Raw genomic sequence first — 14,888 nt, 5'->3', positions numbered from 1 at the left:
AGCTAGAGGCCAAAATCTACAGGTAGGCACTTTGCAAAAAACACCTCTGTTTTCTTTAAAAAAAATTGGATGTGTCCACGTTGCGCTTTGGGGCATTTCCTGTCGCGGGCGCTAGGCCTACCCACACAAGTGAGGTATCATTTTTATCGGGAGACTTGGGGGAACATAGATTAGCAAAACAAGTGTTATTGCCCCTTGGCTTTCTCTACATTTTTCCTTCCAAATATAGGAGAGTGTGTAAAAAAGACATCTATTTGAGAAATGCCCTGTAATTCACATGCTAGTATGGTCACCCCGGAATTCAGAGATGTGCAAATAACCTACTGCTCCTCAACACCTTATCTTGTGCCCTTTTTGGAAATACAAAGGTTTTCTTGATAGCTATTTTTTACTCTTTATATTTCAGCAAATGAATGGCTGTATACCCGGTAGAGAATTAAAACGCACTGCAGGGTGCAGCTCATTTATTGGCTCTGGGTACCTTGGGCTCTTGATGAACCTACAAGCCCTATATATCCCCGCAACCAGAGGAGTCCAGCAGACGTAACAGTATATTGCTTTCGATAATCTGACGTTGCAGGGAAAAGTTACAGAGTAAAATGTAGAGAAAAATTTATGTTTTTTTCACCTCAATTTCAATATTTTTCTTTTTCAGTTGTTATTTTCTGTAGGAAACCCTTGTAGGATCTACACAAATGACCCCTTGCTGAATTCAGAATTTTGTCTACTTTTCAGAAATGTTTAGGTTTCTGGGATCCAGCATTGGTTTCATGCCCATTTCTGTCACTGACTGGAAGGAGGCTGAAAGCACAAAAAAATCGCAAAAATGGGGTATGTCCCAGTAAAATGCCAAAATTGTGTTGAAAAATTGGTTTTTCTGATTCAAGTCTGCCTGTTCCTGAAAGCTGGGAAGCTGCTGAGTGTAGCACTGCAAACCCTTTGTTGATGCCATTTTCAGGGGAAAAACCACAAGCCTTCTTCTGCAGCCACTTTTTCCCATTTTTTTGAAAAAAACGAAATTTTCACTGTATTTTGGCTAATTTCTTGGCCTCCTTCAGGGGAACCCACAAAGTCTGGGTACCTCTAGAATCCCTAGGATGTTGGAAAAAAAGGACGCAAATTTGGCTTGGTTAGCTTATGTGGACAAAAAGTTATGAGGGCCTAAGCACGAACTGCCCCAAATAGGCAAAAAAAGGCACGCAGAGTGAAGTGGGTGGGTCTTTCAAACAAGGTATATGATGGCGATTGTATTGTGATTAATTTTGCTAATCCTTGCTTGGTTAACCGTTTATTGATGGATTCATTATGCTGTGCTAAGAGGAAAGAAGGGATTCAAATACATCTCTTGAGCTTTTTTTATGATTCAGTCACCTCTGCTGTGGCCCATTGTGATTTCAACATGGAGATGCCTATGACACTTCTACAGGGAAATACCCTTAAATGTAGTCAGGTTCTGACTTCTTTAGATGCGAATGATTGACAGATGGCAAAGAACAGCTCCATAATAGGTGCGCCAAATGAAGAAGTGGTGGGTAATGGGTATGTAACCCCGATATTATTGAATGGGCCTGATGAGTTAGATATTTCCTCTCAAGGTCCAGCAGATGTTTCTATAATTAAGGAGCAGTGGCTGGGACTTTTAATAAGAATAAACCTCTAACATTGATCAGTTGGAATATTGCGGGGCTTCGGTCCAAGGCTAAAAATCCAGAGTGGCTGGAATTCATATCTAATTATGATTTTATCTGTTTTCAGGAAACTTGGTCTACTGAATCTTTTTATTTGGATGAGTTTTTTTCTGCATTTCAACCAGCAACCCCTTCCTTAGTAGGCAGGGCAAGTGGGGGGCTTTTGGTTCTTGTTTCCTTGCAGCTTCCTAAAATGGAGGCGTCCCTGGTTTGGTCCTCTGCATTTTTTATGGTGGTCCAATTATCGATGGAGGTGAACAAGGGCTTTTTGCTTATTAATTTTTATAAAAACATTCCGCGTGATTCCTGAATGTAAGTCTTGAGGAGTTAATGGACTTCCTTGATTCCTATGGGAAGTTTCAGGACAGTGACCTAGTTATGATTTGGGTTGGAGATTTTAATGTGCCGCTATGTAATCAGGAATCCCCGCATGACTGTGGCACCTTTATAGAGGGGAGAGAGACATCCACACATTTTACCCACTCAAATCAAGGTGAAGCCTTAAATACTCTCATTTATAAATTTGATCTTGTTTTTGCCAGGGGGAAGGCTGCTACACATATTCAAAAGATACTCACTTATACGGGGAACTCTAAAGGTAGTATTATCGATTTTATTTTAATTAGCTCCTTAGACTTCCATTTAATTTTGGATTTTAAGATAATACCACATTGCGCCAGTGATCACAATCCCCTGTGTATTAACTTAGTTTCTCATAATAAAGGAATAAATGAAGGACTCTGCACAATTCTGGAATGTAGTTAACCGTCCTTAATTTCTGGAACACGATAACAAACAGGACGAAAGTCTGATACCCGAAGGGGTCTGGGTGAAACACTTTACAAAGATATTCCAGCCCGCGAACGACCCCCATTATGAACAAGGGGACTGTAGCAATTTGAATATGGTGGTAGCAAACTTGAATAGGAATAATCTATCTTTTGAGCTACATGAGGTAACTGCAGCTATCAAACGATCGAAATCAGGGAAAGCCCCTGGCCCGGATGGGGTCCCATTTGATCTTTTTAAACCTATTCAAGACCTCTGGGGACCACTAATTACAAATGTGTTGATTAGTGTAGTTGAAAGTAACATTCCTTCCTCATGGAAATTGGCAATAATCGTCCTATTTTCAAAAAGGGAAATAGACAAGATCCAACTTGTTACAGACCAATCTCCCTAATAGATTCTACTGCCAAGATTTTGGAAAGTGTAATTCTGACCCGGCTTGAGGATTGGGTAGGAAAGACTAAAATCCTCTCCCCAATCCAATACGGCTTTTGGCCTGGCTTAGGCACAGTGGAGCAGGCTTTAAATTTACATCTTATTCTCAGTAAATATGTCACTATCAGGAGAGGATCTATCCATTTAGCTTTTATTGATTTATCTAGTTCGTTTGATTTGGTGAATAGAGAGAAATTGTGGCAACTTATGGACATAATGGGGGGGGACCAGGACGTGCTTGAATTAATTAAACGTCTATACACTGACCTTACAATCTCAGTCCAGTATGGCCAGCGTGGAGAGAGATCTCCTCCCTTTCCATCCTTACGAGGAGTTAGGCAGGGTTGTATTTTAGCACAGTTTTTATTCTTATTATATATTAATGGTCTTTATAGCTTTTTAGTAACAAATGGTAAGGACTTCCCTAGGATGGGATCCAGACAACTCCCGGTTTTACTGCATGCTGACGAGGCCGTTTTGATTGCCCGCACAGCAAATGGTCTTCAGAATTTATTGGATCTTTGTTTACCTTTATGCAGGATCTTGACTTGAAAGTCAATTTTGCAAAGTCATATATTATGACATGTGGTCCCCTAAACACACTCACTAAATGTTTTACTATGGATGGAAATATTTAACTAAAGTGAAAGATTTTTGTTATTTAGGACTTCATTTAAGCTCCTCCCTCTCATGGAACGCCTATCTTAATTTCAAGATCCAACAAATGGAGAGAAATATAGAGGCGATTTTTCGCTTCCCCCGTAAATTGGGTCATAGGCCAGTTCACCAGATCATTATGCTCTATAAATCTAAATGCATTACTTCAGCTTTGTACGGGGCGGGTCTTTGGGGTTACATCAAACCAGCCCGTTTACAACGCATTGAGAATAAACTTTCGCATAGGCTGCTCCTGGTACCTAAGAATATTATTTGCCATGAGGAGCTGGGAGTACGGCATATTGAGGATTTGGTTGGTATTGCCCCACTTTTATTATGGCTAAAAGTTTGGTCAAATCCTGCAGCTAACTTGGTACAAGATTGCATTGGACGGCTGAAGCGGCATGGTTGGTGGTGGGGGCTCAGATCCTGTCACTGCACCAGGCCTCCTGTCCCTCCTGCCTGCAGGGGCAGGCCCTTCGCCGTTGCCTTTGGCAGCTGGTGGTGCCTTCTTGCCCTTGGCAGCTGGTGGCGCATACTTGACTTTGGCAGCTGGTGGTGCCTTTTTTGCCCTTGGCAGCTGGTGGTGCTTCCTTGGCCTTGGCAGCTGGTGGTGCCTCCTTGGTCTTGGCAGCTGGTGGTCCCTTCTTGCCCTTGGCAGCTGGTGGTTGTTCCTTGGCCTTGCCCTTGGCAGCTGGTGCAGGCACACTGCCAGTGCTGTGCTGATGGGTGTGTCCTTGGAGCCTCTCACACCTGCAGTAGCTGCCGAAACTACAGTGGCCGTGGACTGGGTGGCTGAGGTGCTGGCCTGGGTTCTGCCCACCCTGGCCCGAAGTGAAGGATGGGTGGGGGAAGGGGCAGGGAAGAGGTCAAGGGTGGAGAGGAAAAGCTTTTTAGGGACACTGGGGTGGGAAGAGGGTGAAGGTTTGGGAGTGGAGGAAGAGGAAGTGGTGGTTGGAGGTGTCTGTCTGCTGTGTTTGGGTGCAGGTGCATGGGCTGGATGCTGTTGTGAGGTGGATGGCTGTTGGGTGTCTGAGTGCTTGCGTTTTTGTACCTTGGGTTGAGGGGGCACAGACACAGTGGGAGAGGACACAGGGTATGTGTGCATGAATGTGGGCGTGGTGACTGCCAGGGAGGGGTGTGTAGTGATAGGTCTGATGGTGATGGAGGTAGTGGATGAGGATGTAGTGCATGCAGGTGGGCGTGTAGACGCAACTGGGAGGGAGATGGACGAGGAGGAGGAGGGGGACACAGTGGAGGCAGTGGATGTTAGCATGTCTGATTCTGGATGGTGCGTGTGGGAGTGCCTGTGTGATGATGTGTGATTCTTGTGTTTGCCTGAGCCACTCCTGTGTGTTGTCTTGGGTCCATGCTGGTCTGATGGTGTGCTTGGGATAGGCTGCGGTTGAGGGGAATGGGACTGGGTAGAGGAAGTTGGAGGGGGGAGGCTAGAGGCAGGGACAATGGCTGCCATTAGGGAGGAGGCCAGAGCCTGGAATGATCTCTGTTGGGCCACCACGCCAGAGTGAATGCCCTCCAGGAATGCATTTGTTTGCTGCAAATGCCCTGACAGCCCCTGGATGGCATTCACTATGGTTGACTGCCCAACAGAGATGGATCGCAGGCAGGAGGTCAATAGACTCCTCACTCAGGGCAGCAGGGCTGACTGGGGCAGGGCCTGAGGTGCCTGGCGCGAAGGAGATGCCCACCCTCCTGGGTGAGCGGGCACGGGAAACACGCTAAGGGGCTGCTGGTAGGGTGGTGCTGGTACAGGGAGGTGGCTCTACCTGTAGTTGGGGTGGGCACAGAGGGGTCCGTTACCACCAGGGAGCTTCCATCGGAGGAGGTATCACTGTCAGAACTGTCCCCTCCAGACTCTGCTGTGGTGCTCCCCTCACCCTCCGTCCCACTGGTGCCCTCACCGTCGGTGTATTCAGCCTCATGGGCTCTGTGGGATGTAGCTCCCTCCGTCGCCGGTTCCTCTACTCCTCCGCCAGATGATGCTAATGCACATAAGGACAGGGTGACAAAACAAAAAGGGGGGGGAGACAGAGGATACACTTGCTCAGTGCCAGCAACAACACCACCGTTGGCGTACACAATACACAGGGAACAGCCGTATGCACTAGGCGATGCACTACAAGTCACAATGCTAGTCACCAGGCCATGGAGAATAATGCCTAACGCCAATAGCAGCATACCTGAGACCCACCGAACCCTGCCCAGTAGTAGATGACCACTAGCATGTGTGGGGGTGGAGTGCAACAGACCCTGCCCAGCATTGAAGCTACCCTGCAATGTTCGACCTGGCCTAGGGGCACCCACAGGCCCACATCCCCCACCCAGATAACACCCCACCACGTGCAATTTGCAGATTTGGAAACTGTATTCACCCCTTATGGCTGCTGTGATGCCCTCAAGCGCCCACCCAACTCCGGATAGGCCACCGCCAGTATGTGGAACATAAGGTGGGTCAGGGTTCGACGGGCACCCCTTCCTCGTTGGGAGGCCATCCCCAGCTGGGCCTCCGCCCTTCCTTGCCCAGCGTCTCAGGTCCTCCCACCTTTTGGGACAGTGGGTGCTCCACCTATCGTAGTCCCCAGGGTCCGCATATCCTTGGCGATGGCACACCATATACCCTTTTTCTGATGGGCGCTGCTGACCTGCAGACAAATAAACATAGAAAAAAGGTATCAGTCATACCGTCGGGCCTGTAACACCCATGGCCCACCATATCCCTCCCATCCCCTTACGCACATACATTGACCACCATACATGCAGCACTCTGCCCAGGACCCCTCAATCAGCCCCCCCCTTACACGAGGCTTTCACACACAGCACTCCATGCATTCATGCCCCATGCATCGTGCACACACTGTACTCACCTGTTGGTCTGAAGGCCCATAAAGCAATTGATACTGGGGTAGGACCCCATCCACCAGTCTCTCCAAATCCTCCGAAGTGAAGGCCAGGGCCCTTTCCCCAGAGACTTGACCCATGGTCGCTTCCAGACACAGGTCACAGCAGCACTTGCAGTGTAGGTCCTCTCCTGTAGAAGGTCAGGTAGCAAGTGAATGAACAGATAGAAAATGGCGGTCACGTCCGCGGCGGTGCGTACCGTCACCGCCGGCGACAATCACCATTGGCTACTGCAACCCATAGGGCCCAATGATAACCAATGAGGAGTTGCACTGCGGTTCTCGACCACCTCCCGCAACGGCACACAACGTCAGCGGAATTACCTCATTTCCACCTGTCCCTCCACACAGGACAGGCGACCCCCATTTCAGAGGGGGCTGGCCATGGCACATAACTGCGTCACAGCAGACATAAGCACATTTAGGGACTGCACATAAACGTACTGTTTCTGTCACGACATGCAATATATTTTACCCTGAGGATATGTTTGAAAATGACCAGCTGCTCAACGTTTTGCCCTTCAGATTACAACCGCTGAGGATGATTAGGATACGAGACATCCTCCCATGTACAGGCCCCTGGTGGACTTGGCAACAATGGAGGACAGGCACATTATCCTCACCTATAGACTTGATAGGGCCACAATCCAAGAGCTGTGTGCCCAATTGGAGCCAGACCTGATCTCAGTTATCCGTCAGCCCACTGGGATACCCCCTCTTGTGCAAGTCCTATCGGTGCTACATTTCTTGGCAAGTGGCTCCTTCCAAGTGACAGTGGCCATGACAGCAGGGATGTCACAGCCAATATTCTCAATAGTGCTGACCAGAGTGTTGTCTGCCCTGATGAAACACATGCGCAGCTACATTGTTTTCCCCCATGTGAAGGATTTGGCCACAGTGAAGGCTGAGTTCTATGCAATGGGACATATCCCCAACATCATTGGAGCAATTGATGGTACACATATTGCCTTTGCTCCCCCCCGTAGAAATTAACAAGTGTTCAGAAATCGAAAGAGCTTTCACTCCATGAATGTGCAGATAGTGTGCCTTGCGGACCAGTACATCTCCCATGTGAATGCAAAGTATCCTGGGTCTGTGCATGATGCCTTTATCCTGAGGAATAGCAGCATCCCATATGTGATGGCTCAACTCCAGAGACCCAGTAGATGTTGGTGTATGGGTGTGGGGTTGGCCCTAAGGGTGAGTGTGTGGCTAACAGGTATCCCTCGATATTTGCAGGTGACTCTGGTTACCCCAACCTCTCATAGCTACTGACCCCAGTGAGGAATCCCAGGACAAGGGCAGAGGAACGTTACAATGAGGCACATGGGCGTACAAGAAGAATTATTGAGCGCACCTTTGGCCTCCTGAAGGCCAGGTTCAGGTGCCACCATCTGACAGGTGGGTGCCTGTGCTACTCACCACAGAAGGTGTGCCAGATCATCGTGGCATGTTGCATGTTGCACAACCTTGCCTTGAGACGCCAGGTGCCTTTTTCTTTAGGAGGATGGGGCTGGTGATGGGCGTGTGGCAGCGGTGGAGCCTGTGGACAGTGACTAAGAGGAGGCAGAGGATGAGGATGTGGACAACAGAACAACTATCATACAACAGTACTTCCAGTGACACACAGGTAAGACACTGTAACTTCACCTTCCATTGCAGTTTTGTGTATTGTTTTTTCTCTGGCAGGCTGCTGTTCCCACTACTATGGCCACTTACTGTACCCTTTAACATGTCTATTCACAGATATTTGTGCCCTACGCTGGCAACTGGTGTATTGACTGCAGCACATTACAGGTCATACCTATGTATACATAACTGTATAGTCTAATTGAAATGTGTACAGATTGTTAAACAAATACATCCTTCAATCATTTGACAAACTCCATACTTTTATTTTTTAAGAGGGTGTTTATTTCAGTGCGGAGAAGTAATTGGGGATGTGCAATGGGCTGGGGTGATGATGGAGGAAAGTCCAGGATAGACTTCAGTCTATTTGTATCACAGGTGCATTGTCCAATGGGGCATAAGAAGGGGAGCAATGGCAGTTCAAGGTGGACAGGGTAACAGAGTAGGACACAAGGGTGACAATCAGGAGAGTCTTATTTGCTGGCGGTTGTCTTGGCAATGTTCTGTGGCTTCTGCCTGGATCGCAGGGACCGTTTGCATGGTGGTTCTCCTTCTGCAAGGGGTGGGGTGCTGGTGGCCTGTTGTTCCTGTGGTGGGGCCTCCTGTCCACTAGCGCTGGTGGAGGTGGAGGGCTGTTCATTGGTGTGGCTAGTGTCAGAGGCCCGTTTGTGTGCCACTGCCTCCCTCATGGTGTTGGCCATGTCTGCCAGAACCTCTGCAATGGTGACCAGGGGGATGTGGATGTCCCTCAAGTCCTCCCTGATCCCCAGGTATTGTCCCTCCTGCAGCCGCTGGGTCTCCTGCAACTTGGCCAGTATCTGGCCCATGGACTCCTGGGAATGGTGGTATGCTCCCAGGATGTTGGTGAGTGCCTCGTGGAGAGTCGGTTCCCCGGGCCTGTACTTCCCCCATCGCACAGCAGTCCTCCCAGCTTCCCTGTTATCCTGTGCCTCTGTCCCCTGAACCGTGTGCCCACTGCCACTGACCCCAGGTCCCTGATCCTTCTGTGTTTGTGGGATGTCCTGGGGTCCCTGTATTGGTGGACACACTGTCGATTGACGTGTCCTGGGGACAGAGGTATGGGCCCGCTGGGTGGGTACTGTGCTGGTGTTTCCTGAGGGGGGAGACTCTGTGGTAGTATGGGACTGTGGCTGGGTAACCGACTGTCTGGAGGTCCCTGATGGGTCAGGTTGGTCATCCTGATCCAGGCGTGCAGAGCTGCTGTCATCACTGTGGGCCTCTTCTGTGGGCGGACTGGATGTTGCTGGCACCTCCTCTCCAGTGACATTGTGTGGGGGACCTGTGGGGATGTAAATGCAATGTTATGGTTTCTGCATGAGTCATCTTGTGCATGGGTATGTTGCCCTCTATGGTTGTTATTGCCATGGCAGATTGGCCTTAGTGAGTGTTGGTATTTGGTGGGCTAAGTGATTGTCTCAAGTGTGCATGCAGTGGTGATGGTTGTCCATGCAGGTCTGTGATGGATGCCCATGCATTGGTGGGGCATGCAAGGCTTGGCATTGGGATGAGTGGGTTGTGATGGTGGGGTGTATGTGAGGTGTTGGAGTTATGGTAGTGAGGGTAGGGGTGGGGGTTTGTGATGGCATGCAGGTAGGGGGGGGGTGAAAGTAGTAAATATTTGACTTACCAGAGTCCAGTTCTCCTGCTACTCCTGCCAGGCCCCCAGGATGCAGTATTGTCAAGACCTGCTCCTCCCATGTTGTTAGTTGTGGGGGAGGAGGAAGGGGCCCACCGCCAGTCCTCTGTACAGCTATCTGGTGTCTTACAACCACGGAACGCACCTTCCCCGCAGGTCGTTCCACCTCTTCCTGATGTCATCCCTTGTTCTTGGGTGCTGTCCCACGGCATTGACCCTGTCCACGATTCTCCGCCATAGCTCCATCTTCCTAGCAATGGATGTCTGCTGCACCTGTGATCCAAATAACTGTGGCTCTACCCGGATGATTTCCTCCACCATGACCCTTAGCTCCTCCTCAGAGAGCCTGGGGTGTTGTTGTGGTGCCATGGGTGTAGTGTGTGTGAGGGTGTGTGGGGTGATGTTTTGGGGTGTGTGCTGTGAGGTGCGTGGATGATGTATGGGTTATGGTGTTCTGTGGCTCTGGTTCTGTGGGTGCTCTTGGTGACTCTCTCAGTTGCACATTTTTTTGTAGTCGTAAAGGGTTGTGGGTAGTGTGTGTTTTATATTGGTGTGGGTGTGGTGTGTGTATGTGTGTCAGGTGTGTGTAGTTTGAATTGTCCAATGTGGTGTTGTTTTGTATGTGTGTGTGTATTTTGAGCGCGGCAGAATGTACCGCCAATAGTTTACCGTGGTTGAATGTCTGCTGCGGTGATTCGTGGGTCATAATGCTGTGGGCGTTGTTCTGTTGGCGTAACGGTGTGGGTTTTTGTACCGCCATTTTATCACTGACCCTTGGGCAGGCGGACTTGTGTGTGTGTCTGTATAGCGACGGATTTCTATGTGTGGGTCATAATATGGGTAGCGGTATACGACCGCGGTCGCGGTATGTTGGCGCAGTTGGCATGGCGGTAAGGGGGATTTACCACCAATGTCACAATGAGGGCCTTAATCCATTAGAAACAGGTCATCATCAGGACAGGAAGGTTATGAAGGATGCACCTACAAGTGAGAAATCACAAATAAGTACTTTTCATTCACACCTATATATTATATACTAGATATACATATTCAGACGTGACAGTCCTCCTAGCCAAAATGGAACAGGCCTAAATCAAGGCTGAGACACCTGCTAGACTGCAGACTCTATACAGAAATAAGATACACAGTAATATGAAATGCCTCCATTCAGATGCCAAGACAGCAGATGATTGTCAAAACAAGCCAGCACAAGTCCCTGAACCTGCGTGGGTGCCTTCTTGATACTATTCAGGCTAAAGATAGCTAGAACTGGTTCGGCGCTAACCGAATGAGTGGAAACATGAACTTATCAATGTATTCTACTTCATCTGGTGCCAATCATAAGTCATTCAAAAGGGCCTGGAAAACTACACCTATTGAAATCAGAGGAAACAAACCTAGCCCTTTGTAGGGGGATTCTTGATTAGGTTCTGGCGAAAAATATCCAACTGGAACATGTTTCATTGCTATCTGGATGAGCGGAAACATACACTTACCAATGGATTCTGCTAGATCTAGTGCCAGTCATTGGTTATTCAAATAGTAGCGCCTAAGAGAGCCTGGAAAAGTAAATATTAAAATCAGAGGAAACATAATGAAAACTGTAGGGGAGGAGGTGGGGGCCACCACCAATCTTCAGGACCGACAGCTGGTGCCTGGACACAATAAAACGTACCTTGCCCCGGAGGTCGTTCCACCTCTTCTTGATGTCCTCCCTTGTGCGCGGGTAGCTGCCTACAGAATTCCCTCTGTTGACAATCCTTGGCCACATTACTATTTTTCTATCAATAGTAGTTTGCTGAACTTGGGCTCCAAAGAGATGTGGCTCTACTCTAATGATTTCATCCACCATGACTCTTAACTCGTCATCTGTGAAACGGGGATTTTTCTGGCATGACATGGTGGTGATGGAAAAAAGAAACGGGTGGGTGCTGGGTGCTAAACAGGTGACGGGGAGTAATTAGAGTGGGGAGATGCAACTGGATGTGATGGGTGTGTGTATTGAGGATGCCCGCTATGTGGTTGTGATAGTTGGAGGGGCGCCTAATCTATGGTTCAGAATATCTCTTTTTTGTGCTGTCTTGTTGGGTCTTGCTATATGAAATGCAAAGGATTGTGGTGTGTGAAGGGATGTATTTTATAGCGTGGTTTGACAGTGTATTGGGTGTGTGAATGTGTATCAGCTATGTTGTTTTCAGATGCATCCAATGTAGTGTAGAGTATTACTGTGGTGACCGCCAACCGGTGTTGGTAATGGTGAGGGTCCATCTGAGCCAACGATTCTGCACTTGTGTCTGACTGATGTAAGACATAGGTCCTCATTACGAGGACCTCCAGACTCACAGTGGCAGTTGGACCACTGCACTCCAGGCGGTCCGACCGTCACATTACGACCATGGTGGTCGGACCGCCGTGCCCGCCAGGAACATGGTTCCCATCAGGCTGGTGGTAGTCGGAATTGTGGTCAGCCACGGCAGCGCTGATCACAAGTCAGTTTACACCCTTGCCATGAAAAGGCTGGCGTAAACACAGTGCATGGTGCCGGGTGGGGGCCTGCACTTCCCGTGCCTATGCCCCCCTGCCCAGTGCCCTTTGCAGACAGTGCGCATTCTGAGGGTGCTGTTGTGCTGCGACATTGGCCTCCGCTTCTTTAAGGGAGCCGAGACCAATGCAGTTATACTGTCAGCCTGGTGGGATCATCGTAATATGGGGGGTTAGGCAGCCGGGTTGATGGCTGCCTCAAACCCGCAAGTTTGGCAGTCGGCTCGTCCAACCGGAAAACTCATAATGAGCCCCATAGTCTTGGTACTTGGTAATGGCGGAGAATAGGCAATCGTCCAATGGACCACTGCCTGCTCCCTCTGTTGCCACCCAACATGATTCCCAAACAAAGCTGGATTAACCACTAAGCAAAGTAAGCACATGCTCAGGGCATAAAGTGTGGGGCCCAACAGAAAATGTCCATAGCCGGATCCACCATGAACCATATAGTGCAAAACTAAAAATGGCCCACAAAAAGGGGCTCCCACATTAAATGAAACAATAAAATATATATATATATATATATGTATATATATAATAAAAATAATATATATAAACAATAATAAAAATAATAATAAAGGTTAATGATATACTTTATTCTTGGGTTTATGGTATACTTTATTCTTGGGAATACAACACAACTAGGGACTGATAAGTGCCACACTCTGTGAATTTAAAAACGTGCAGATCTTAATGGATCATTAGTTGAACAACTGTGCACTTCACAAGATGAATTTGAAAGATATGAAGCACCTAGAAAGGAAATGCTACCAGACATTGATTACAAGGGAGCTCAAACTCACAAATGTATCAGAAAGAAGCTACCCCGTGACTGGGCTGCTGCACCAGAAGTATATCGAAATGCCATAGATACATTTTATATCACCACCATTTAAGCAATTTTTGACAAACTTGAAACTGAGTTGAGAGGAAGAGGAGAGATATACAAAGAAATAGCAGAGAAATGTTCTTCTCTAAGTGATGTGCCACACAATGTCACTTCATTATCTACTGAAATTGAAAGATATGCTCAGTGTTGTCAAAAGCTGATTGAAGCTTACCCAGAGGGCTTGAACCCTAATTTCAGCTGAGCTTCAGCAGTTTCACTCATATGTGTGACAGTTCAGTACAACAACAAATGTAAAAACAAGATTCAGGTCCTGATTACGAGTTTGGCGGTCCACGGACCACCATGGCGGCATTGGCAGTTTCACCGCTGTCAATCTGGCGGTCGGACCGCCGTATTAAGAGTATGCTGTTCGCACTAACAGAAGTCCACCAGCACCGCCAGGTAGAACCGACCACCATGGTCACGAGGAAGCACAAACAGGCCTGTGTTGCCGCCAGACTCATTACGAGGTTGCACACCGCCATTGTGACAGTGGCGGTCCAACCACCATGTATCAGAAGGCGGAAACGTACAGTATAAAGTGAGAAACTCACCTGCAGGCAGGCTTACACGTTCGGTGCTGCCGTGGAGCCCTTCACAAACGTTGTGACGCTGCTCCTGCTCATCCGAAGACAACAAAATCCCCGCCACTGTGGACGCCAACAACTGTAGGTACACACACCTATCTGTATCATTAACCTTCAAATCAGCGTGTTGTGCCTGCTTACAGATCAAGGAGGGGCACATCACGGGCAGCAGGTAGACTTCTCACACCACACACACACAAACATACATCAACACACAAACAGTCACTATACGCCCCTTTGTGCAGCACACAACACTGTACTGCAACACTATACAAATACATACGGCCACACAGCTCAGGCACAGGGACAGTGAAGGCTATACAACCTTGTCACACCGCTGGCCAGGGACTGTTCACACATACAACACACATATGTATTAAAGTGGCATGGAACACAAACAATACCACCATGAAACAGTAAAATGGAAACTCAATGCAATGCTGTAGGAGGCTGGCCTGGCTTGTAGTGGGTGCCAAGGGGTACTTACACTCTGTGCCAGGTCCAGTTATCCCTTATTAGTGTAGCAGAGGTGTTTCTAGCAGCTTAGGCTGATAGAAGGTAGCTATGCAGAGCAGCTTAGGCTGAACTAGGAGACATGCAAAGCTCCTACTATACCACTGGTGTCATATGCACAATATCATAAGAAAACACAACACACAGATATACTAAAAATAAAGGTACTTTATTTTTATGACAAAGTATCTCAGTGAGTACCCTCAGTATGAAGATGCCAAATATACACAAGATATATGTACACAATACCAAAAATATGCAGTAATAGCAAAAGGAAGTAATGCAAGCAATGTAAAGTTACAGTAGATTGTAATAGGAGCACATAGGTATAGGGGCAACACAAACCATATACTCCAAAAGTGGAATGCGAATAACGTATGGACCCCAAACCTATGTGAGCTCGTAGAGGGTCGCTGGGACTGTAAGAAAACAGTGAGGGTTAGAAAAATAGCCCACCCCAAGACCCTGAAAAGTAGGTATAAAGTGCACCTATATTCCCCAGAGAGCACAGAAGTCGTGATAGGGGAATTCTGCAAGGAAGACCAACACCAGCAATGCAACCAAAGTGGATTTCTGGACGAGAGT

This window comes from Pleurodeles waltl, chromosome 6, assembly GCF_031143425.1.
Source record: "Pleurodeles waltl isolate 20211129_DDA chromosome 6, aPleWal1.hap1.20221129, whole genome shotgun sequence".
In the NCBI taxonomy this organism is placed as follows: Eukaryota; Metazoa; Chordata; class Amphibia; order Caudata; family Salamandridae; genus Pleurodeles; species Pleurodeles waltl.
The sequence above is the reverse complement of the archived record's forward strand: the minus strand, read 5'-3'. Positions refer to the sequence as shown.